The sequence below is a fragment of the Mandrillus leucophaeus genome, unplaced genomic scaffold (assembly GCF_000951045.1).
Source record: "Mandrillus leucophaeus isolate KB7577 unplaced genomic scaffold, Mleu.le_1.0 Scaffold473, whole genome shotgun sequence".
NCBI classification, from domain to species: Eukaryota; Metazoa; Chordata; class Mammalia; order Primates; family Cercopithecidae; genus Mandrillus; species Mandrillus leucophaeus.
The window spans coordinates 615,590-641,480 of record NW_012105065.1 but is presented as its reverse complement, the minus strand read 5'-3'; the positions used below and the strand labels follow the sequence as shown (position 1 = coordinate 641,480).

Sequence of the window (25,891 nt, the reverse complement as noted above, 5' to 3'; positions counted from 1 at the left end):
GTGTGTTGGATAAAGGCCACAGGTAGTGAAGATATTTCGGAGATGTGAAGAATCCGGTAGGAATGACAACATCCAGCATTTCCATTCAACCAGATCCCACGGGGAAAATGTCAGTTTTGTGAAGGCAGATATATTAACCACGTGCAACTCCATTAATATAAATAATCTTATCCACTGAGCTCTCCCACAGACCTTCTTGGGCCCAATCAGACAGTAATGAAGTGCAGGCGAGACAGCATTCTGTACTCACATTCCAGGCAATAGTTCAAGCCCCTCCTCTAGGTTCTCCAAGAAGGAGACAGGATGACTGACTTATTGTATATTTGACTCATTTTCCTAGAAAGTGCAGACTCGCTATAAAATGTGTTAGGTGGTGACAACGCTGGTGGTTCACTGTTTTCCTGCACTTTCAGCCTCAATGCAAACCCTCTGCCCAAAGACTCGCTCCAGCACGGAGGAGCTGCGTCTTCAGCACACTTTCCCTGTTGCCAGGTAACCAACTCCCTCAGCCTAGTCTCCCGGGGTCACGAGCCGCTTCCGCCTCTCCCTCCAGGATGCTCCAATCAGCGACCAGTGTGGCTGTCACGTGGGCATCCGGGGCAGACCCTGGAGAGCCCGGCTCGCGGCGCCTTACATCGTGGCTCCGCTCTGGGGCTTGCGGAGCCCGCTTCCCCGCCCCGCGGAGCCCGCGGGCCCGGCCGCCCCGCCCCCGGGAGCCCGGGCGGAGCAGGCCGGGAGGGCGGGGCGGGTCCGCGCGTTGGCGGTGCTAGCCCCGCAGCTGCGCCGGCCGGCTTCAGCACCTTTCTCTGTCCGCTTCTACAGCCGCCTCCTCCTCCAGGTAAGAAGCCGGTGGGGCCGCAGAGATACCAAGGCAAGCTCAGGCTTGAAGAGGGTGATGCTTGAACTGTCGCGCCGTCATGCGAGAGGGGCTCTGACCGCCTTGTGGTCGCGGACCAGGGTGATGTACGTCCTGCAGGACTTTGCATACCGTGGTGCCTAATGAGATAATCCCCTTGATTTTAGAGCCACACACCTGATTCTTACAAGGCACAGCCAACAGCGAATATTTATGTATCTAAACTACCATTGCAGTGTAAACTATGGACATTTCGAGGGACATTGTTTTATTTTTATGGCTATTAAGTATATGTCTAGAGCGTAGATTGCTGTTCTCATCCCTCCGCCGGCCAGACACTTCTGTATAGATCATTTACGGTAACCCTTTGAAGATGGTCTTATTAGTAGGGTTGTACTAAGAAAGGTTTGAGTAAAAAGGAAATGTATTCCAGAAAAAAAAAAAAAAGGTATTGGATGTAAGACAGGTATACTATGTATTAAGTAGATCGTAAAACAGAATCTTTGCTGTCCTCCCCTCTCCAAAAACAGACTTGTTTTACTTGCAAAGATTGAAAGGAACAAACAATTTAAGGAGACTTTTTTACTATATTAATTAAAAGCAATTGATTTGAATGAAAAGTAATGAAAAGTCCGACCATGTATCAAAAATAAGTTATTTTGCATGTTAATATATATATATACATACTATGTATATTTAACAAGGGTTTGAAGAGAGATATTGCATTTCTGAATCTTTCGTAAATATCCTTTAGAGAAAACTATCAAAAAACACAAGTTCATTATAAAAGGATACGAAACGGCCAAAGTCCAACAATGTGAGGTTATAGTTGCCATTCTTAGCACTGTAATAACATTTCTGCGTTGTAGAAATTAGAAAATAAATGACAGTGAATTTATGAGAATTTATAAATTTGAAGTCCGGAAGAGTTTAAGCATTAATTTATTTGTAGATTTATGCCTTATCATTACCCTGCTTGCCAGGAGCTGATGCTGGGCGGGTGGTGATTACAAACTCTTTGGAGAAAGCACTCTTACATCCTTTTGAGATTCTGCCTCACTGGCCTAAGTGTTCAAGAAAATGGATATAGTTATATCTAACTGTTTTGAAGGCAGACATCTGAGATAGGTGGTCTGAGAACCTTTCCCCTCCTGTGATCTAAAATTAAATGTAGTTATTAAGTGCTTTTGAAAAATTGTCAATTCATTAATATTTTAGGATACATCCTTTACTGGATTGTTTGGAGATTAATGTTACAAATGGTAGCTTTAGAGTTCCTGGGAAGTTTTAAAGCAATGACCTATTTCAAAGGGAATATATGGAAAGTAAAGCTCTTGAGTTCCACAAACTTAATTATGTAAAAATAACTGGTTGAATGTTATTGTTTACATTACTCTGACTTTCTCTTGTGTTGATATTAATAGAACTGCTTAAAGAACTGTGGACATCTGAAGATGTTAAATATGCTTACTTGAAAGTTTTACCATTCTTTATTCTTCTTATTTCTAATGATAAATAGTGGTGTTCTGAATATTTTTAAGTTACTCATTAGTCACATAATAATCCCATAGATTAGAAAGCCATAAATTAATTTAGGTCAGAAAAACAGTGTCCCCAGTATAGGGAAGACTACGGCTAGAGCGCTTTTGTTGTTGCTGTTTTCTGTAGACTCTATCTTGTATCCTTTAGTCTGGGAAAGGAGAGGCAGGGCCAGTGGCAGGTTTTTAATTACTGGGAGAAGTTTAAGAACAGGTTTCTGTTTGTTTGTTTTATTGTTTTACCCTGATGGATGCTAGAAGTCCAACATGAATTATTAGGTTGTCACTATTAATGAAATGTGTAAATTCTCCAGAGTACCTAATTTTGTTACCTAAATAATGAAGACTAAAATGTAATTCTAACAGTTTTGAAGCATTCACGTTTTCGTCCTGTATTCCAGAATTTCTTTGAAATCTAATGTATGCAAGAAAGGTAACCCTTGATCAGATTACTGAATTGTAATACTGAATACTTAGAGTTTACCCAGCCATTCATGATAATTACGTATATGCAAGCATCATTGCTTCTTTTGATAACTGCTGAATTATCTCATTTTACATTTTGTATATCTGTTCCATTGAACAGATGGAAATATTAAAGTGAAGTCATGTATCTTCCAGTGTGTCTTCAGGAACAGAGATTTCATCAAAATTATATTAATTTATAGAAATCATATGAGGAGAGGCCGGGCGTGGTGGCTCATACCTGTAATCCCGGCACTTTGGGAGGCTGAGGCAGGTGGATCTCCTGAGGTCAGGAGTTTGAGACCAGCCTGACCAACATGGTGAAACCCCACAAAAATTAGCTGGGCATGGTGACACATGTCTGTAATCCCAGCTACTTGGGAGGCTGAGGCATGAGAATCTCTTGAACCCAGGAGGCGGAGGTTGTAGTGAGCCGAGACTGTGCCCCTGCACGCCAGCCTGGGTGACAGAGCAAGACTCCGTCCAAAAAAAAAAAAAAAAGAGATGATACTGGAAGGAATTTCTTATTAATTCATGCTCCTTTTCTTTTGTATCAGAAACATATGAAACTCAAGATTTGATTGGTACTTTTCAATATCCAAGACTGTGCTTTATCCTGTTAAAAAAATATCGTGATTATTTTTTCATTGTTGATAAGACTATTCCTTGAGATTTGTGAGCAAGAAATTAGATATGGATACCTGAAGAGAATTTTAGAAATTCTCCCAAAGAATCTGTTCTATAAGGAAACAAAACCTAGAGAAAAGCATTTTTCTTATTTGAGTTTACTTATAATGTTCACTAAGGACTTGCAACTTTGGTAATAAAAATTGGTAGAAACACTATAAAATGATCCGCTTTGTATAGTAGAAGAAAAATTCCCATTATGATTAATTAGAAAGATTTGAAAAGTTCCCACTTAAAGCATGGGCTGTCACTTTAGAAGACACAGTTCAGGTTATTTTCATCTGAATTCAGTGACTAGACAGGTATCACTTCAGTGACTAGTCAAACATTTCAAATAGGCTAGATTTTGTAAGAAAAAAAAAGAACTTGATGTTGGAGCCACAGCTGGCACGTGCCTTCCAGATGTCACATTATCAGCTACTTGAGTAAAATAATTTTTGTATATAATGATAGAAGTCTTACTTTTTATTGTGCTAAATGTACTTACAATGTGTAGTTCAGTAAACTTCTTATAAAATTCTATAATTCTACATTCTAATTTTAAAAATGCACCATAGAAATAGACAGTAATATAAATCTATAATTAAGATAATACAGGAGGTAATTTAACAATGTTATTTGCTATGATAAGGATGATTGATAATTGTCATGTTCAGATAAATTCTAGCAAAAGTGTAAGAAATAAATTTCCATATGTCAGTGAAGATATAACAGTCAATACTTGTTTTGTACATTCAGATGTTCTGAGATGGAGAACTCAAGGTAGAGGTCCTTAAACAATTTTTCTTGTGCTTGGGTTTATTGTTTTCTTCTTCAAGATTCTTCATATGTATTTTTTTTTTAGCTGTAAGCATGTGCCAGTATCCTAGGCAGACTCATTCACAGCGATGTGTAGTAAGTTCAATTTCATATCACGTACACAAAAAAACTTACTTTCAAATTGGAAAGTAGAAAATAATTTTTATTACACGAAGTACTCATGTTTAATGTGCTATTAAAAAAAAAAACAACTCTTCATTATCCAATACAAACAGCTCCACATGAAGTCTCAAAAAATGAATAGTTGGTTAATAAGAAATAGCTGACATTTAATTACGTTTGATTCTTTAAGATAAAATATTATGGGTGGCTTTTAATGAAACGAGTTATGGACCATTTTATTTTTAAGGTAAACAGGTTTGAAAGGGTCATTTCGGAATTTATGATAGAAGGATCCTTAAGACCAGTTACTCTAACACCGTTATTTTCTTAATGAGGACACTGAACACATAAAAATTATGTTTGCAAAATTTTTAAGGGAAAAACTGGCTTAGAACCTTGGACTGTGACACTCATCTTTGTGCTCCCTCCCTAAAGAGCTACAGAATGGATCACCAACATGGTTTTCTCATGTATTATATTTCTTCAAGTGACTAAGTCAGAAGTTTAAATAATTAAAGTCTAAATCATTTTCGCATGGTTAAAATAATTGTTGTAGTTAACAAACAATACGCACGTGTTTTGGTCTCATCATATAGAAAGTTTACTTAAAATACTAGTTAAAAATTATTTTTCCAATACTTATATAATGTATTGGTTTGCTCACTAAAATAAGATTTGCTGCAAAGTCGTTTGTGATTTGAGATGTGGTTACCTTAGAAATGTCTTATCCCAATGCACTCCATGGTACATAAGTAGCCATCACGCCTAAAATTAAATGTTAAGAATATTAGAAATAAGATGCTTTTGGAAGTTATATCTGAAGCCAAGATTATGGTTACCCTTAGGTACAACTGTAAGGTTGAATACGTTTGTTTTCTAGGCTTTCTCCCACTTTGGTACTAGATGCTACTTATAGCACTGTTACTCAAAGTGTGCCTTGGACTAGCAGCCTAAGCATCTCTTGGGACCTTGTTAGATATACATATCTTTAGGCCAGGTCCCTACCAGATCAGAATTTCTCAGGGAGGGGCTCAGGAATCTGTGTTTTAACAAGCCCCAAGTGATTCTTATGCAATGTGGAGTTTGAGAAGTACTGCTACAGAGTACTTTATGCCGTGCAGGTGAATGGTACATGAACATTACTGGCTCAACAGGCGATCAAGTCTCTTGGCAACTTGGTTGCCTCTTGAGATTGTAATGTTCATGTGCTATTCTACTTCTGAAGCTTTACTTGGAAGTACCATAAAGTACTAAGTAAATGAATTTATTCCTGAAAATATAATAGTGGATATGTTTCATTAAAATTTACATATCAATAGTGGCTTTTTGGGCATAATATCTCACCTTCAAAATTAATTCATTAGCTCATGTTTAAGGGAAATTTTATGTTGGCTAAGAGCATAGTATTTGACTTAGGCAGACTAATATGTAGATTACCAACCTATGAGATCTGTGCCTGCGCCCTGCCTTGGGTGATATAGCCCTTTACTTAGCGAATTAAAATCAGACTTATTTCAGGTCTCTGTCAATATATTATGCATATATGGAAGATGGTTTTAGTTTAGTTACTTTATGTAGACCCTTTTTTCCCATTTTTTCACTTCTTTTTTCTTTTCTTTTTTCTTCTGAGACAGGGTCTCCTGCTGGAGTGCAGTGGTGCGATCATGGCTCACTGCAGCCTCGAACTCTCAGGCTCAATCTATCCCCCCATATCAGCCTTCTGAGTAGTTGGGACTACAGGCACGTGCCACCACTCCTGGCTAATTTTTTTTTTTTTTTTTTTTTTAATTTTTGTAGAGAAGACATCTCACTATGTTGCCCAGGCTGGTCTGGAACTCCTGGGCTCAAGCGATCCACCCAACTTGGTCTGCATGAGGTTCTGTGCCTGGCCCTGTTTTTTGTTTGTTTGTTTGTTTGTTTTGATATTCAAACTTCTAAGTGTCCATTTGATTTTCTTTCCTGGTTTTCCCAAATTGACTTGCCAAAATAATTTTTAACACCTTTTCCCAGAACATGAATATGCCAGTATTAAGTGACTTTCTGCCATATGGGGAATCCTAAGTTTGATAGACAGAGAAGCATGAAGGCTCATCCTGCTTCAAAAACTCAACATGCAAAACCCAACTCACAAACCAGGTTAATTAGAAGAGGAACGAGGGTCCTGGGGATTACATAGCAATTTATGGCAGAGGTCCTCAAGTCTTTTTTTTTTTTTTTTAATGAGCAGTGATTCTATTTATAAAAATAGGAGTATACTTTCTTGCCACGCCCTATTGAAGAAATAATCTTGTATCTTTTCTATGACAAATATTTACTTATTTCCTTTCATAGTGTTCTCTGAATGGAATATTTACTTCAAAAATTCCGAGTTTATACTTGAAAATATGTGATTTCTCCCTTTTCTTTTCTCTCTCTCTCTTTTTCTTTTTCTTTTGGAGACAGAGTCTCACTCTGTCGCCCAGACTAGAGTGCAATGGCACGATCTAGGCTCATTGCTACCTCCGCCTCCCGGATTCAAGCAATTCTCCAGCCTCAGCCTCCCAAGTACCTGTGATTACAGGCGCACGCCATTATGCCTGGATAATTTTTGTATTTTTAGTAGAGACGGGGTTTCACCATGTTGGTCAGAGTGGTCTCGAACTTCTGACCTCGGCCCGCCTTGGCCTTCCAAAGTGCTGGGATTACAGGCATGAGCCACCACGCCCGGCCTCTCCCTTTTCTATTATTCTTTGGATAACTCTCTCAGAATGGTCACATTGAAAGTATGTGAATGAGCCTGTTGAAGTAGAGGTGGATTACTTCTTTGATCAAATCAAAAATTATTTCCATGTTGCAGCACAAAAGCTTCTGTAATCCTCTAAGCATCTGGGTAAGTCTAGTTCCAGGATTCAAATCCATATAATTTTCATTTTCATGGCTAAAATGGAGGAAAGTATAAAAATAAGTATATGGAAATAGATAATAAAGGTAACTCCATTCATCTTTCCATATCTTTGGGTCAGTGTCTTGCTCTTTTGATGTTCAGTGTTTGGTCTTACATATAACTCCTGTGTTTTGTTGACCAAGATGGAATTCATACTGGTGTAGTGGTCATTTTGTGAGCCCAAACTAGAACTGCCATAATGACCTTATTCTTCTCTACTTGCTACCTAATCCAGGATTTTAATGTAGGCTAATACTGTACTTGTGACCTATTTTGTCTTCTAAGCTTTTAAGAACATCATGATTTGACGTATATTGGGAATGCTTAGCTAACACTGCCTGCCAAGCATGTAAAAGGTTAACTCAGAAATGCTCAGGCAAACTCAAGCATGTAAAAGGTAAACTAGACATTTAAGAGATTAATTTCAGTCAGTAGAAGATACCAGAGGCAGTTTTTCTGCCAACTCATCTTTATAGTCATTGAACTAGGCCAGTAGTTCTTAAGCCTTACTGTGCATTTAAATTGTCTGAGAGTGATATTGAAAAGCTCCACTCCAAGGTTCTCATTTATAAGAGTTGGGATGTGATTCACAATTCTGCATTTTTAGCAAGTGTCTGAGTCAATTCTGATGCGAAATACTTGAGAACCACACTTTGAGATACACTGATTAAGAGACTTTTGAAATCCTCTTTATCCTTAATAATGTATGATGCTATATATCACAATGATAATAATGCTCATTTAGAATTATGAATTCAGACAAGAAGAGCTCAAGTTAGTGGGCCAATGGATGATTTTTTAAAAATTCCTTTCAGTTTTCTGCATTTTCCAGATGTTTTCCAAAGAGTAAGCACCTATGGATTATATGAGAAGACATATTTTTTGCATAGCTCTGAGCATATAGTATATTTACATTTTAAACACTGATATTTCAACAACATGTTTTTAGGGTTTTATTTTTTAGTAATAAAGGCAATACATTTCCATTACAGAAAAATTACACAATTCAGAAGTGTATAAAAGTGAGTTTAACAAAACTACCTTGAATCTCTGCATCCTGGTATAACTCTGACCTTTGAATAGACATTTTTAGGTACTTTTATTGATTTTTTTTACGATTTCTCAGACATTCCCAGAAACACATCTCAGAGTCTTTATTTTTGTGCTCCCTCTTTTTAGCAAGCTTTTTTTCACCGGATGTCTTTATATTTCGCTTTCCTTGAAATGTCTGCTCGGTATCACCTTTGAGGTCTTCCTATGCTATCTTTTAAAAAAATTACAATGTGAGCTCTGTCTCCAGAACTCCTTTTCCCTTTTCACTCCATTATTTTTATTTTTCTCTATTCCACAAATTATCTTGAGAGATGTGTGTGTGTATATATGTGTGTGTGTGTGTGTGTGTGTGTGTATGTGTGTGTATATATAACTCAAGATAATTGTGATATATATTACACATATACATATATATTTATATATATATGTATAATTATTCATTTTGCTGATTTCCTTTTTTTTTTTTAAATGACAGAGTCTCACTTTGTCATCCAGGCTAGAGTGCAGTGGCATGATCATAGCTCACTGCAGCCTCGATTTCCTGGGCTCATGTGGTCCTCACACCTCAGCCTCCTGAGTAGCTGGGACTAGAGGTACACGCACCACGCCTGGCTGATTTTTGTGTTTTTGTAGATACAGGTTCTTGCTGTGTTGCCCAGGCTGGGCTTGAACTCCTGGCCTCAAGTGATTCTCCAACCTTATCCTCCCCAAGCCTGGGATTAAATACACGAGCCCTCGTGCTAATTTTGTGATTCCCTGCTACAAGAATAAAAGCTCTGAGCATGCAGGATTTTTTTTAATGCTCTTTTTTTTTTTTTTTCAGTTCTTGCCTAGCACATAGTTATTGCTCAATAAATATTTATTGAGTGAATGAGTAAATTGTGCAGTGATTACTGAAAGTTTAAAAAGTCAATGAAATAATAAACTTCCCCGAATTTTACCATCTCAAAATAGCCAAATATTTACCTTGAACTGTATATTCTTTTAGCTTTTAATGTGTATGTGTATATATGTATATATTAATTTTTAATGCAGAAATGTAACTCTGACATGCCTTTTAAATTAACTGTGTAGACTTTATGAAATGATTGATTTATAACTACTCTTTTCATATTAAGATGTTTTATGTATATGTTAATATTTTTCCAGTTTTTTCTTTCAATTTTATGGTATATTTTAACAAAAATAGTAAAATTCAAGATTTCATTTCATAATTTTTGTAATTTCGTGTTTTTTTAATTATAAGATGACTGTGTCAATTTCTAACATTGTGAGTCGATTTTTCGCTAAATATCAGGAAACAAATTGTGTCTATTGATTACCTTTGTTAAATGAGAAATTTACCATATCTTTGTTTTCTTTTATTCTTCTCCTCAGCTCTAGTACCTAGGAAAACAATATATGATTTTAAAGTTTTGATAATGAACATTTTAGGTTATCTGTCTTCTCTTTCAGTCATTACTTTGTCATTTGCATTTTCATAGCCATATTCCAGTTTCTTTGCTTAATACATTTTAAAAATTACATTGACTTTCATATTTGAGCTGTTTGTTTTGATTCATTTTTAAAAAGACTGTAATTTTTTTCAAGTACTTTTTAAAGAAGAATACATGTGTAAATTGCCCTCTAAATCTTCCCAGTATGAGAATGTCTTTCTGTTTGTTTTCCCTTCACATATGGATGATACTTTGGCAACTTATAGAAGAGTGAGATCAGCATTTTGGGAGGCTGAGACAGGAGGGTCACTTGAGGATAGTTCAAGATCAGTCTGGGCAACATAGCGACACCCTATGTCTACAAAAAAAGAAAAAGAAAAAGAAATGAGCCAGAAGTGTTAGTGTATGCTGTAGTCTCATTTCGGGAGGCTGAAGCAAAAAGGTCACTTGAGCTCAGGAGTTTGGGAGGGTGTGCTATGATCGAGACACTGCACCCCAGCCTGAGTGATGCAGCAGGACCCGGTCTCAAAAAAGAGAAAAAATAAAAAGCCAGAACACAATAGTTCTTCAGTTTAATAAAGTTATTATATCACTGAATTGGGAATTTTGTGCAATGGTGAAAAATGATGCCAATCTGTTTTTTTCCACTTGTATGTACTATTTTTACAAAATTCTTAGTTGCTCATTAGAGTGTAAAGAAATAAATTAGCCTTGAATTTGCCTTAGTATACCTAGGTATGGATAGTTAACTGTATGCATACATACATACATATATATTTACGCCAAATATGTGTACCTATATATTTAAGCAAAATATATATATTGCTTAAAACAAAAGCACTTTTGATCTGCCTAATTAGAGTCTTTTTTTAAACCCAGTAAATGAGTTGTCTTTGTTGCTGTTTTTTTTTTTTTTTTTTTTTTGGCTACATCTCAAATTGTTGTTTTTGTTTCTGTAGTTTTTTTTACTTGTGCTTTAGCTTTTTCTAAAAATATTTTTAATATTTTAGTTTGAAGTTTCCTTCCTTGTGTACTGTGTCTTTCAATTTCTCTCTAAATTAAAAAAAAAAATGTCTATTTTCCAGTGTTTTGGAAGAGTTTTTTCACTTTGTTCTCTGAATCATTTATTTTTTTTTTTTTGCAATTTCAGTTCGGCTCTTTATTGTTCTTTAATGTAGATTTTTATTCTGCTATTGTCTTTTTTTTTCATAATCATTATTTTAGCCATCTCATCCTGCAGACTCTTTATCTTAGCTGATAGTATGCTCATTCCTACTCCTGAATGAGAGATGGCCCATATAGGCTGTTGATTACCAAAGTACAGAATGTGTAGGTTTCTGCAGGCCCCAAACATTTTCTTCTCAGATACTGGATCAGTTATATCACTATGTGATCAATGTCAAATCTCCTTCTTATATCAACATTGATAGAAATCTTATGTCAATATCCTAATCTAATAGGCATTGTCTAGCAGACTCTCTATTATCTAGTAGATTCTTTTTTCCTGAGATGGAATTTTCTCCTTTCTGCATTGACTCAATCAATGGGGAAATACATGAAAAAAATAAAAATACTTTTTGCTTCCACTTATAATATATTGCTGAAGAGTTACACTTCCTTAGAGTGTAGTACTATTGTCTTACCTCACTTTTTCTCCCAATTTTTTTTTTTGTTTTAACTAGGAGCCGTAGTCACTGAGTAAATATAAGGGCGGGGGTCATGGACTGAGTGAAGAAGGACAGAAAAGGTACATGATGGAAATGAGAAAGGCAGTACTACAGCTCCGAGGCCATGCATGGTTTAATAGCTCTGTTACTTTCTGGTTGATATTGATCTTGTTTTTCTAAATTGGGGGCATTTGATGAGGCAATGACAATGTACATTTATACATATGTCCTGGGAGAAAGGCTTCTACAATTTCTAGCAGCATTGTGGATGGTCCACCTATGACACTATAGTTCCTTTCATATGGTACCTATGACGCCGATTATAGTACCTTAGTGTTTAGAGGAAATTCCTCCGAGATTAAAATGTTGTTGATGCTGAGACCTTATTTTATGTGTGACTGTGAGTTTTTTGGTGTATTTTTCCTGTGGTAAGTGCCAATTAGGGTTCTTCCAGCTGTAGGTAACAGAAAATACACTCACTTTACTAGCTCATGTAACTAAAAAAGAATCTAAGGATAGAGTTGGACGATTGTATGTATCATTCATAACTAGCTTCAGTGTTAAATTGATGTCATTGTGATTCAGCCCCTCTCTACTGTACTGGCTTTTTTCAAACTCCAGGTAGTAGCCTCAGGCAATTCTACATACCTGCTCATGATAGTGAGATAACTTATATCCTCTCTGATTTCAGACTCTCTGTGGTTTAGTCCACAGAAGAGAAAGCTGCTTTTTCTAGTAGTGCCCATAAAAGTCCTAAATTTCAAGATTAAACACATTTGACCCAGGCAAACACTGATTGCTTTCTGTCACTAAATATTAGTTTACATTTTCTAGAACTTTCTGTAAATAGAATGATACATTGTATACTCTTTTTGTCTGTATTATTCTCAGTGTAATTATCTTGATATTTATGCATTTGTTGCATGTATCACTAGTTCATTCCTTCTTATTGGTGCAGAATATTCCATTATATGAATACAGTCCTTTTTAAAATTCCTTTGCCTACTAATGGTTACTGGGTTTTCAGTTTTTGGCTATTAGAAATAAATCTGTTTGAACATTTATAAAAAATAAATAAATAAACACATTTGAGCTATTTTCCCATCACTGAACCATTAAAATGGCTAGGGAAATGATGAGTATAGACTGGAATCACCTGCTCCAGTTCAGGGACTGGAATTTTACCTAAACCTGGACTGAAGCAGAGGAGAGGGTCATCAAATACAAATGTAGTGATTGCACAAAGAAGGGAATGGAGGTGGTGGGCAGGCAAACAACAAATCTTCATTATGGTGTTTAAGTGGAAAGTGGGAAGAGATTCTGTCAGGATCTGCTAGAAATGCTATTTTAACCTGGAACACTTGTATGCCTCTATAGCACAGATGACTCAGGCACATTGAACTTACAAACAAAATAGAACTTTGAATCTTGAAACTTGTGGGAACAAAATTCCTCAACTGGAATATAAAAGTATAATAATTTTCAATTAAAATTGTATTTTGCTGCTTATCTCTCCAATTCTACTCATATTTTGATCTTTGTCATGGGCTTTCTGTCATTTTTTAATTAATTTATTTTGTTCATTGTAGCATAGTTATATGTACTTATGGGGCACATATTTATGAGACGTGCAATATAGAGTAATCAAATCAGGATAGTATATCTGTCACCGCAAATATTTATCATGTCTTGTATTGGGAACATTCAAATATTTATCATGTCTTGTATTGGGAACTATTAACTGTAGTCTTCTTATAGTGCTTAGAACACTAGAACTTATTCCTTCTATATAGCTGTAATTTTGTACATTTAATCCGTCTTTTCTTATCTCACCTACGCTGCTACTCTTCGTGGCTTCTCATAAGCAGCATTCTACTCTTTAGTTGTGTGATACCAACTTTTTTAGCTTCTGCATAAGAGTGAGAACATGCACTATTTACCTTTCTGTTCTTGGCTTATTTCACTTAACATGTCTTCCAGGCTCATCTGTGTTACCATGAATGGCAGCATTTTTTTTTTTATGGCTGAATATTGTTTCATTGTGTATATATACCACATTTTCTTTATCCATTCATCTGTTGATGGACTTTAAGTTTGATCCCATATTTTGGCTATAGTGCTGCTGTGCTGCCGTAAACATGTGAGTGGAGATATCTTTTTGATGTACTGATTTCCTTTTGTCATGGGCTGTTTAATAAGTAAGTAGGTAATGAAATGTAAACTAATAAGAAATGTATTAGAATTGGAAAAATAAAACCCAGTTTTTTATTAGCAGTACTGCAAATAGTCTCTATTAATGCTTTTAAATATTTACACATAGTCTTTACTAAAATGTCAACATACACATACAGACTCATACATTTCTCAAATGGAATGTCTCTATCACCAGAAGGAGATTCATATTAAATCAAATTAAGGAAACATCAGTTATTCTTTATACCTAGTTGTCTTCATCCATTTTCTGTTGCTTACAAAAGAATACCTGAAACTGGGTAACTTGTAAAGAAAATAAGTTTGTTTCTTACCACTATGGAGGCTAAGAAGTCCAAGATCGAGAGGCCACGTCTGGTAAGAGCCTAAGAGCCTTCCCGCTGGTCGGGACTCTGAAGAGTCCAAAGGAAGTGCGGGAAATCACAAGGCGAGCGGGGTGAGTGTGCTAACATGCTTAACATGCTTGTTGAGGTCTCTTCATATTCTTATAATGCCACCACTTCCCCTCCCATGATAACATACTAATCCATTGAGCCACTAATTCATTAATCCATGAATGGATTAATTCGTTCACGAGGGCAGAACCCTCATGATCTAATCACTTTTTAAAGGCCCCACCTTTCAGTGCTGCCACATTGGGGATTAAGTTTCCAACACATGAAATTTAGGGGATGCAGTCAAACCATAGCAGCAGTCGTCAGTAGCTATTTACTGTAGTCAAATTGGTGGCCATTTACTGAATTAGAAAAAAATAACTAGGAGCATATTTTGTGGGGAACATCGTTAAGTTTTTTTTTTAATAACTTAAATGTGAGATTCTATTTAAAATCCATGTGGGGATGTTAAACAGGAAATTATAAATATGAATTATACACAAGATAAAAACATGGGGGTAAATTTATATGGTATTTAAATTTCTAAAACTGGATGGGATCACGGAGAGAACAGTGTGGAGAAGAGATCCAACGACTGATCCCTAGGACGTTCTAAAGTTTGGAGTTCAGAAAGATGATGAGGAATCAAAACAAAAAGATTAAAAAAAGCGAATGGGGAGAAGGCACTGAAGTAGTAGGGGAACCAAAAGAAAGCACTTTTCTAAAAGGCAAGTGAAAGAGATGTTTCAGGAGGGTGGATTCAACTGTGGTCCAACGTGGCAACTACTGCTGCTAAAGTAGCAAGTAAAATGAGGACTGATCTTTGACTAGTGGGGGTTTTACTAATTTTGCTAATTAACAACCTGTTTCTCAACCCTCATATGCAGGATGGATACTTCAGTCTTAACTTTACTTGGCCTGTCTGAAATATTTAACCTGCTTGAGAACTTTCTCCTTTGACATTCAGCATATTATTTCTCTATTATTTTTATTTATTGTACCTCTGCTCAATTGTCTTTTCAGCCTCTTTTTTGTTTCCTGTACTTATCCCTCAGACATTGGTGTTGCTCAAAATTGTATATGAAATGCTTATCCAGACTTCTGTATTTTAATTTTAGGAATCTCCACCTACATGTCGCACTGACATTTTGCATTCAATATCTCTTTATAGAGCTTTACCCAGACCTGGTGCTCCTACTGAATTCTCTCTCTCAATGAATGGGCTAAGCTATTCAGTCAGGCAGAAGTCGACAAATCTTCCTTAAGTTCTCCCTCTCCCTTGCTTCCAGTTAGTTTATTAGTTCAACCCCTGTCCTTGTCATCTACTTGCATATGTTTTGCCACCATGTCCCCCAGAGGCCTTTTCAAAATAATGTCAGGATGATATTAGTAAATCACAAAATGGGATTTTTGTGTGATTTAAAAATATCATTAGCATGTTGAAAATGTTTCAAAGACTCCCCAGCCCCTATAAAGTAAAATCCACAATTCTTACCACGATCTACATGACTTTCCATCCTTCTGTCTCTGCCTGTCTGTTCATTCTCGTGTTCCACTACTTCTCTTTATGTGCCATTATACTTTAGGCAGAGAAAAATAATTTCTGTCTCAAAGTTCCAGTCCCAACTTTTTTTTTTATGCAGCCTTCTTGGCCACCTAGATCATAGGCACATTTTTCTTTATGTTCCTCCAAGTATGTGTTCATTCTGTATTATAGCAGCTATTGCATATTGTTTCATACATTTATTTGTGTCTATTAGAAATGAAGTCGAGTGCAAATAAACAGAAAATCAGCAACTAAAACAGACTTCCTTTTTTTTCATATAACAAGAGGCCTGAAGATGGTACAACAATACCGTTAGAACGGCAGCATCTCTGCAGTTTTCTTGGCCTTTCCTTCGGGGATGCAAGACAGCTGCTGCAGCGACAGCATCACATCAGTGTTCCAGTCAGCAGGGCTGGAGAATAACACCATAGATTTCCACTTGTATCTCCTTAGCTGAAGCTGGATCAGATGCCCACACTTAGGCCTCTACTTGTCCAAGGATGATGAAATTACTATGACTGGCATAGACCAATCATCATTCTCCTTCTAGGAGTAGGTAAACAGCCTTTCCTCCCTGAGATCAGTGTAATTCCACCTGCACCAAAAGAATGTGGGACTTTGTTGTCAGGGAAAGAGACACGTGACAATGGTTGTTGGTAGATTAGACAACATCTATGTCTGCTGTGTGTCTAGCTCTTCTGCTGTAAGTTTCTTGAAGCAGCTTTTTTTTTTTCTCCTTTGTTTACTTCTTGTTTAAATTTGTGTCTTAAATAACTGGCTTTAGTTCCTGGCCATGATTTATACTGTGTGCCAACATGAATGAAATAAAATGATGCAACAAATATATATGGATTAATTTTTTCACTAAATAGTATGTGATATTAATGAGATAAAAACATAGGCAAATAATACATTTGGTAAGGCAAAATGACACCAATTCTGCTTATTATATTACTGTAGACAGTAGTGACTAAATTTTAATAACCATGTATGCTCGGGTGATGAAACATGGTAATCATATTTAAGGATGAGAAATTAAGAAGGCTGTAAGTAATTGACATTATTGACTAATTGAGAATTCCACTTTGTAAAATATGATTTGAAAATAGGCAACCTAAGAGTCGACCTAAGGTTTGGCTGCATGACTGAGAAATGCAACATTATAGTGGCTTAAAAGTCCAAGTTTTCCAGGATTGAGACATCTAACAGTTCCTGTTCTACTGTTCTTTGGTATAACCCTTGTCCTTACGATTCAAGATATTTGCTCATGTGTCAGCCTTCCTTTCCAAGTTCCAAATGGAAGAAAAAGGGTGAGCTGAAAATAGTATGCCTTTTCTCTTAATGCAAACAGTAAATCCTAATGCTTTTTGTTTTCAAAAATTTGTGGAAATGTAGTGTTTAAGTAAGGTACTTTCCATTTTAAAAATTATTTTCTCCAATGTTAGATTCATCTGCATTTTACAAAATGCTTTTCATAGAATATTTTGAATTTATTTACTTTAAGTCTTAGGAAATAGCACAGATGAAGATGAATTTGAGACGGGGAAATACAAGCTTATCCAAAAATATAGATACTTTTGAACAGCTTATTATACTTTTTCTGCTGCATCAAGCCACTTTCATAAAAGAGTAAAATGTTTTTCTGTGAATTTTAATAAATACTGCATTTATATTTCTTAGAAATGAAATGTACTTAAGAAACTGCTCAATAGATTTTCTTAGAAAACCCAATTAGATTAAATAGCAATTAACTTAGAAGTCTAATTTTTACTCTAAAAATTAATAATATTTTATTCATGAGGCACTGTGACATATGTGGGACATTTTAGACTTGTTATATTACCCTAATGCAAGTGATTTTTTAATGTTTAGACTAGAACAATTGGGGATTCTGGCTAGAAATTTTGGTTAAATTTTCAGGAGATGGAGGCTGAGTAATTCATTAAAAAGAATTCATTGACTATGATGATTATGATTCATACTACACAAACGTATCATCCAGAGGAAATTCTTCCCTTAGGTTGTTTTCATTTTTGTTTTTAAGCATAAATAGAACATTATCAGCACTCACTACCACCACCAAGGATACTACTAGCAGAATAGATAAATATTGTCCATTTTTGTGCTTTGTATTCATGGAATACAGTATTATTTTTATATCTGGCTTCTTTCATTATTTGTGAGTTTCATCCATAGGGTTGCATGTCGTTGTTACTTATTCATTTATTCTCATTATTATAAACTTTTCCACACAGTATGAATATACTGTATTTGTCATTGTACTATTAAAGTATACTTGAGCAGTTTATACTTTATAAATAGAAATGCTGTGAATATTCTAATACATGTCTTTTGACGAACGTTACCCATTGCTGTTGGCCATACACTTAGGAGTGGAAATGCTGGTCATAGGGCATGTATTTGTTTGGCGTTAGAGGATTCGGCCAATGAGTTGTCCAAAGCAGTTGCTCCACACATTCCCCAGAGCAGTATATGAGTTTCAGTTACTCTGCATTGTCGCCAATCTGTGGTATTGTGCATTTTAGCCCTTCTGTTGGGAGTGTAGCAGTACCTCTTTGCAGTTTTACTTTGTATTTCTCTTATGACTAGTGATATTGAGCAACTTTTTATATGCTACTTAGTTATTTGGATGATCCAGGTTCTGACTTTATCTTCCCTTTTATACATTTTTCTATTGGTTTGCCAGTCTGTTTTGGTTTTTTGTTTTTGTTTTTTTGGTTGTAAGTATCCTGTGTTGAACATAGGTGCTATAAACATTTTCTCTCTTGCTTTTCACACTTTTAATGATATCTTGATGAATGCAAGTGTGTTAGTCTGTTTTGTGTTGCTATAAAGGAATGTCCAAGGCTAAGTAATCGTTAAAGAAAACAGATTTATTAAGCTTATGATTCTAATGTCTGGAAAAGTTTAAGATGGAGCATTTGGTTAAGGTCTCAGGCTGCCTCCACTCATGGTGGAAGGTGAAAGGGAGCTGTTGTGTGCAAAGAACACATAGCAAGAAAGGCAGCAAGGAGCTGGGAGTGCCAGTGTCTTTTTAACAACCAGCTTTCCTGGGAACTAGAGTGAGAACTCACCCTTTTCCTGAGAGAAGACATTAATCTATTCATAAGAGAACTGCCCCTATGACACGAACACCTTTGCGTTACCTCCATCACACCTCCAACATTGTGATCAAATTTCAGCATGAGGTTTGAGGGAGGACAAACATCCAAATTATACCAATAAGTTTGTAACCATAATATTGTCCTGTATGTCAATGTTTTCCCTTGTGATTGGCAGTTTTTGTGTCCTATTTAATGAGTCTTTTCCTGTCCCTAAGATAAGATGTTATCATTACTTTTCTTTTAAAGCTTTAATATTTTACCTTATGTATTTACTTTTACAATCGCCCTCTCTTTTTAAAATTATGTTAACTTAGTGTCAAGATTTTATATATATGTGTGTGTGTATTTATGTATATATATGTATTCATGGAATACAGTATTATTTTTATATCTGGCTTCTTTCATTATTTGTGAGTTTCATCCATAGGGTTGCATGTAGTTGTTGCTTATTCATTTATTCTCATTATTATAAACTTTTCCACACAGTATGAGTATACTGTATTTGTCTGGATATATCCATATATACATACATACATATATGTGTGTGTGTGTGTATATATATATATACACACACACGTGCCACACACCCCCATATTTCCATGAGGGTATTCAATTATGCAAAATCGTTTACTGAAAGGTCTATTCTGTGCCCCACTGAATTATCACCTTCACCATAAATCATTTAACGGCATGTGGAGAGATCTATCCTGGACTCATGCTGTTCCATTAGTCAGTTTGTGTATCTTTGCATCATCACCGCCCTGTCTTAATTAAGATAGCTTTATAATGGGTAGTATAAACATTAGGCTTGTTCATATAAAACCTCAGTCTTTTTCAAGACTGTCTTAGCTATTCTTGGGCATTTACATTTTCATATGCATTTTAGAATTAACTTGGCACTTTTCATACAAAAAAATCTGCTAGATTTTTGATTAGGACTGAAGTAAATCTGAAGATTAATTTTGAAAGAATTTACATTTTCACGACATTTAATCTTCTAATTCATTAACTTGATGTATCTTTACTTTTTTGTTTAGGATTTTTATGTTTAATTTATGAGAGACGTTGCTCTGTAGTTCCCTTCTTATACGTCTTTTTCAGGTTTGGGGAGGATATAAAGAAGTGAGAAGTGATTTCTTTTACTATATTCTCAAAGAGTTTGTGTAACATTTCTTTTTGAAATATTTTAAGTGATTCTCCAGTGAAACGATCTGGGCCTGGAAGATTGTATGTGGGGAAAGTTTTAGATGTAGACTTATATTCATATTCAGGCTAAATATTAGATTTTCTCATTCTTCGATCAACTTTGGTAACTTGTATTTCTTTTTGAAGAATGTGTGCATTCATCCAAGTTATCCAATATGTTGATGTGAAGGTGGATATAGTATTCTTTTTTTTTATGTCAGTAAGTTCTACAGTGATTTTTTTTTTTCATTCCTGAGAAGGATCTGATATAGATATTTGTATTTTTTCTGTATTTTTCTTGATCGATCTGTCTGCGAGTTGATCTAAGGGACGCAGTATTTTGTTTAGTTGATTTCCTCTACTGTATATTTGTGAACTATTTCATTGCTTTCACCTGTTTTTGGAATTTTTTTTTCTACATTTTTTTGGGCTTGATGTGCTTTTCTTTTTCCAATTTTTAAAGATAGAAACTTAAATCTTTGACTTTTCTTCCTTCTCTTTTTCTATTAGAAAAAAGTAAAATATAATTGATGCTATAATCCTCCCCCACTCAAGCATTGATCTAGCTGCAACCCACAAATTTCTCTGTTTAGACTTTGCTATTTAGTGCTAAGTATTTTCTAAATTCCATTTTTATTTCTTTTCTGATTCCAAGATTTAGAAATGCATTCTTTAATTTCTAGGTAGTTGTGGATTTCGCAGTTTTATTTATTGATTTCAGACTTAATTCTCTCCTGATTTAAAAATACACTCTGAATGATTTCAGTGTTTTAAAGTTTGGTTAAATTTTCTTTATGACTCTGTGTACGGTTTATTTTTATAAGTAGCCCACCCATGTTTATTTGAAAAGAATGTGAATTCTACCATTATTGGGTACAGTATCATATATATGTCAATTGAGTCCTTTTCTGTATGTTGTTCAGATCCTATGGGGTTTTATCTATTTATTCTATCAGCTATTGAGATTTATTACTTAAAATCTCCCATTATGATTGTAGATTTACATAGTTTTCCTTTAATTGTGTCATTCTTTTTTTGTCATTCTTGCTTTATTTAATTGAAAACTATGTATGTCATTTGGATGCAACCAGTTTTAGGATTATTATATATTTCAGCCTCATTGACCCCTTTATCTTTAAGCAATGTTCCTCTCTTTTCTGATAATATTTCTTGCCTTAAAATCTATTTTATATTTGATTTATGTAAGATCTTTCTTTTGGTTAATATTTGTATAATTTATCATTTTCTGATCTTTGACTTTCAACCATTCTGTAACCTTTTATTAAAGTGTGTCCCATGTAAAGAGTTGAATTTTTTAATGTAGATGCTAATTTTATTTTGATTTATAATTTTACTTTCTCATTCAATATATAACTGTTACAATTTTATTTATATATACAAACTTTTTCTCATTTATAATTTTTGTTTTCTCACTTATAATTTTTAAATAGTTACACTTTCCTTCAATTAACTTGCTAACAGTATATTTATTTACTGTCCTTTTTTGTAATTACCCTGGAGAGTCCAGCATGTAAATTTGACTCATTATAGTTTAATACAAATGATTAATTTTACCTCTTCTTTAATGCTAATACTAACTCCATTTATCCTGCTGTCTTTTGTGTTACTGTTTTCGTATAATTTAGTGCTACAAATATTTTAAATTTCATAAGACATTACAATGATCATTTTGTATAGTTAATGTTCATTTATATTTATCTACATATTTTCCCTTTCTGATGATCTTCACTATGTCTAACATTTTCATGTTTCTTTTCCTTCTACCTAAAGAAAGCCCTGACATTTTTTTTTCTAGAATGGGTCTACTAGCAATGAATTTACTAGGTTTTGTTTGTATGAAAACTTACATTGAAAATGTTCGTATTCTTCCATTTTTAAATAATATGTTTACCGAGTTTTTAGTTATCTTTTTCTCATCACTTTAAAATGTAATTTCATTGCATTCTGACTTCCATTATTTCTATTGATCTTTGCTGTAACATGACCATTTTTAAGATTTAATATTTTCTTTTTGTGGTTTTTGGCGTTTATTGTGATGTGCATGAATAAAGTATCACTTTAACTTATCCTGCTTGGAGCTTGGTAGTTCAGAGATCTTAGTTTTAAAATCAGTTTCAGAAATTTCTCATTCTTTAGCTCTCTTTGGTTCCACTATATTATCCCTTTCCTCTCCTTATTCTACTCTTCCATACATGTTTAACTTTTCGGCATACCTTGTATGTCTCTTACACTTTGTTCTGTTTATCTTTCTCTCTATGCATTGATTTTGGCATATACCATTTATTTATGTTCCACTGCACTAATAGTGACTTTTGGGGTATCCAATCAACTAATAAATTCATCCATTGAGATCTAAATTTCAGCTATTGTGTTTTTCAGTTTTAGAGTATAGTATATTCATTTTATTTTTATTTTAATCAATTAATTTTTTTTTTTTTTGAGACGGAATCCATGTTACCCAGGCTGGAGTGCAGTGGCGTGATCTTGGCTCACTGCAACCTCCACCTCCCGAGTTCAAGCAATTCTTGTGCCTCAGCCTTCTGAGTAGCTGAGACTACAGGTGTATACCACTACATCCAGCTAATTTTTATATTTTTAGTAGAGACAGGGTTTCACCATGTTGGCTAATCTGGTCTCAAACTCCTGGCCTCAAGTGATCTGCCCTCCTTGGCTTCTCAAAGTGCTGGGATTACAGATGTGAGTCACCCTGCCTGGCCTTTATTTTTATATATTCCAATTATCTGGTAAAAATACTTCATTTTTCAATTATTTTACTTTATTTTATGTGTTACTGCACATAAAAATAGTGTATGACCTAAGCTAAAGAGAAGCATAGTATATACTTTGTCACTAAAAACTTCAGACTCAGCCAGGAGGGTAGTGATGCATGCTTGTAACCCCAGCTACTTAAATGGCTGAAGTGGGAGGATTGCTTGAGCCCAAAAGTTTGAGGCCAGTCTGGGCAACATGGTGAGACCCTATCTCTTTAAAAAAATTTCAAACTGGAATCACTGATAATTGGAGAGTATTGTCAGCTGCACTATTTTTTCTTGTTGATAAGGGTGAGCTTGGAATGTCTGATCAAAGTATGAAACATTGAATCAGAAATATTTTCCTATGCAGATTTCTTCAGGCCTTTCAGAACATGATAGTGGAGATCTGCTCAAGTACACATTTTCTGTGGTAATAACAAGAATTAAGGACTCAGAGGACCCGCTATAGATGTGGCATGAACAGACTGAGATAATTATGGCAAAATCATCACATTTCCTGTTGGTATTTCTTTGGATCCCAAACACATTTCCTTGATCTAATCCATCCTCAGTTTATTTAGAAAGACTTCTGTTTTTATTCCTGCCCCATCATGGGGATTATTTAAATTTTGTTTCTGCCTTCCTCATCTGCTTGTCCCTGACACTGCTTCTAACAATACTTGTGGATTAGAGAAGAATTTGTACTATATCCCAGAGATAGATTTAAGTTGATGTGTGCTGAAATATTGATGGTTGGGGTTGGTGGGCAGCAAACTCTAATGGAAAAGTAGAAAGGAGAAATGAAATTGCCCAAGTGAAGTTAGAAAATATAATCTAATTACACTGTATCTCTATGTGGACGTGTTAATTTCCACATTTTTCCCCTTTTAATTTTGTTAATATTAGAAAACACTACTGTGGATTTTTAGTATGTAATTGCTTAGATCATATACCTGAAAGCAGAAATTGTAATCTAGTGTTTTATAGCAACAAAATGTACTCATCAGCATAATTAGCATAAATTAAACGTTGTAAACTCCCTAGAAATCTCCCTTAGGGCGTCTTTTAAGTTACAATTTCTGTTCCCCCCCAAAACGCTTTCACAACTTCTAATAACACAGAATTAATTTTGCTTATTTTAACTTACTATAAATGGAATCATGCAATATGTATCCTTTTATGTTTGACCTTCGATTGTAATGGTTCATTCTAATTCTTTTATAGTACCCTAATGTAGTATTATACTACAATTTTGATCCCCAGTTTATGAGAGTCTGGTTCTTAGCGAACATTTGTGAGTCTCTCCTGTACCCCTAAACCCCTTTCTGTGGCAGCCAGTCTCTGCTTTGTGTGTGTGAGTGTTGAGTGTTGTATATATGAGTGTTGAGTAAGAGAGCTTTTTTTGCATTTCCTCCAACAGTGGCAGATCTATGCCTTATTTTTGGACAGAACTGGGGACTAAGATTTTTCCCAGCCTGCTCCCTTGGGTATGAGAGCTTTTGCTTCTTCCCTTTTCCTAGAACTGGTGATTTTTCCCTGGTTCCTAGGGTCGGAAAGGAGGGTTTTCTATCCCTCCTCAGAAACAAATGAGGTTTGCTTTTACTCCTTCTCCATTGTTCCTGGAAATGAAGGTGTTCCAATTATATGTAAGTGGAAACAAGCATAACTTGGAATTTCTGTATTTTTGCCTGCCTGGTCATTATTTTATTAAATGCTGATAATTTAATGTTATCTTCCTCCAGAGTGAATGTACTTTTGCTTATGGGGGGCATTAGAGTAAGGCAGTGCTATAGATTGGATGTTTATCCCTGAAAATCCATGTTGAAATTTGATCCCCAATGTTGTAGTTAGGGTATAATGAAGTGTTTGGGTCATGGAGGCAGATCCCTCATGAATTGTTTGGTGTCATCCTTGCAATAATGAGCAAGTTCTTGCTCTATTAGCTTCTATTAGAGCTGGTTGTTTAAAAAAAATAAAAAAGCCTGGCATCTCCTTCCCCTTTTCTTGCTTCCTCTCTCTTTCCATGTCATCTCTGCACACACCAACTCCTTTTCTCCTCTACAATCAGTGGAAGTAATCTGAGGCCCTAACCAGAAGCAAATTCTGGTGTCATGCTTCCTGTACAGCCTGCAGAACCATGAGCCAAATAAACCTCTTTTCTTTATAAATTACCCAGCCTTGTAGCAAGACAAACAGGCGAAGACAGGCAGGTCACATTATTTTAGTCATTAAATGAATTTACTTAAGTTGAGCCTCAGGCTTTGTGAGAAATGGTCTCTTTCCATTTCTTCCTTATTATTAAGATATAGGCCCATATGGTCCTCACTGAAAGGACATCATTATCACCCAATGCCGAGACCAGCTCGGTCAGGGAGGCCCTAACCCAGCGGTGCTAGAGGAATTAAAGACACACACACAGAAATATAGAGTGTGAAGTAGGAAATCAGGAGTCTCACAGCCTTCAGAACTCAGAGCCTTGAACAGAGATTTACCCACATATTTATTGACAGCAAGCCAGTGATAAGCATTGTTTCTATAGATTATAGATAAACTAAAGGTATTCCTTATGGGAAACAAAAGGGTGGGCTGAAATAAAGGGATGGGCTCTGGCTAGTTATTTGCAGCAGGAGCATGTCCATAAGGCACAGATGGCGCACGCTGTTGTCTGTGGTTTAAGAATGCTTTAAGCGGTTTTCCGCCTTGGTTGGGCCAGGTGTTCCTCGCCCTCATTCCGGTAAACCGACAGCCTTCCAACGAGGGCGTCATGGCCATCACGAGCATGTCACAGTGCTGCAGAGATTTTGTTTATGGCCGGTTTTGGGGCCAGTTTTTGGCCAGATATGGGGGCCTATGCCCAACAACCTAGTAGATACTTTGTCCAACAGCTACAGAATATACATTTTTCTCCCTAACACATGCATCATTTGTAAGGGTGGACCATATGTTAGGCCACAGAATGTCTTAAAAAATTCAAACCAGTTGAAATCATATGAAATATCTTTTCTGGTCACAATGGAATAAAACTAGAAATTAGTAACAAGAAAAACTTTGGAAACTATATAAACACATGGATATCAAACAATATGCTCCTGAATGACCAGTGGGTTAATGGATAAATTAAAGAAATTGA

General features: G+C 35.5%; 1 protein-coding gene across 2 annotated transcripts in view; it reads left to right on the top strand.

Moving 5' to 3' along the window:
• The first annotated feature begins 596 nt into the window (after nucleotides 1-596).
• The window catches only part of WDR17 (WD repeat domain 17), a 115,041-nt gene continuing 89,746 nt past the window's right edge, over nucleotides 597-25,891 (top strand). The window contains exon 1 of one of the 2 annotated variants that reach the window (XM_011995123.1): nucleotides 597-838. The gene's annotated coding sequence lies outside the window, so the exon portion shown is untranslated. The remainder of the gene's footprint in view (nucleotides 839-25,891) is intronic. The other variant, XM_011995122.1, reaches the window with a different exon arrangement.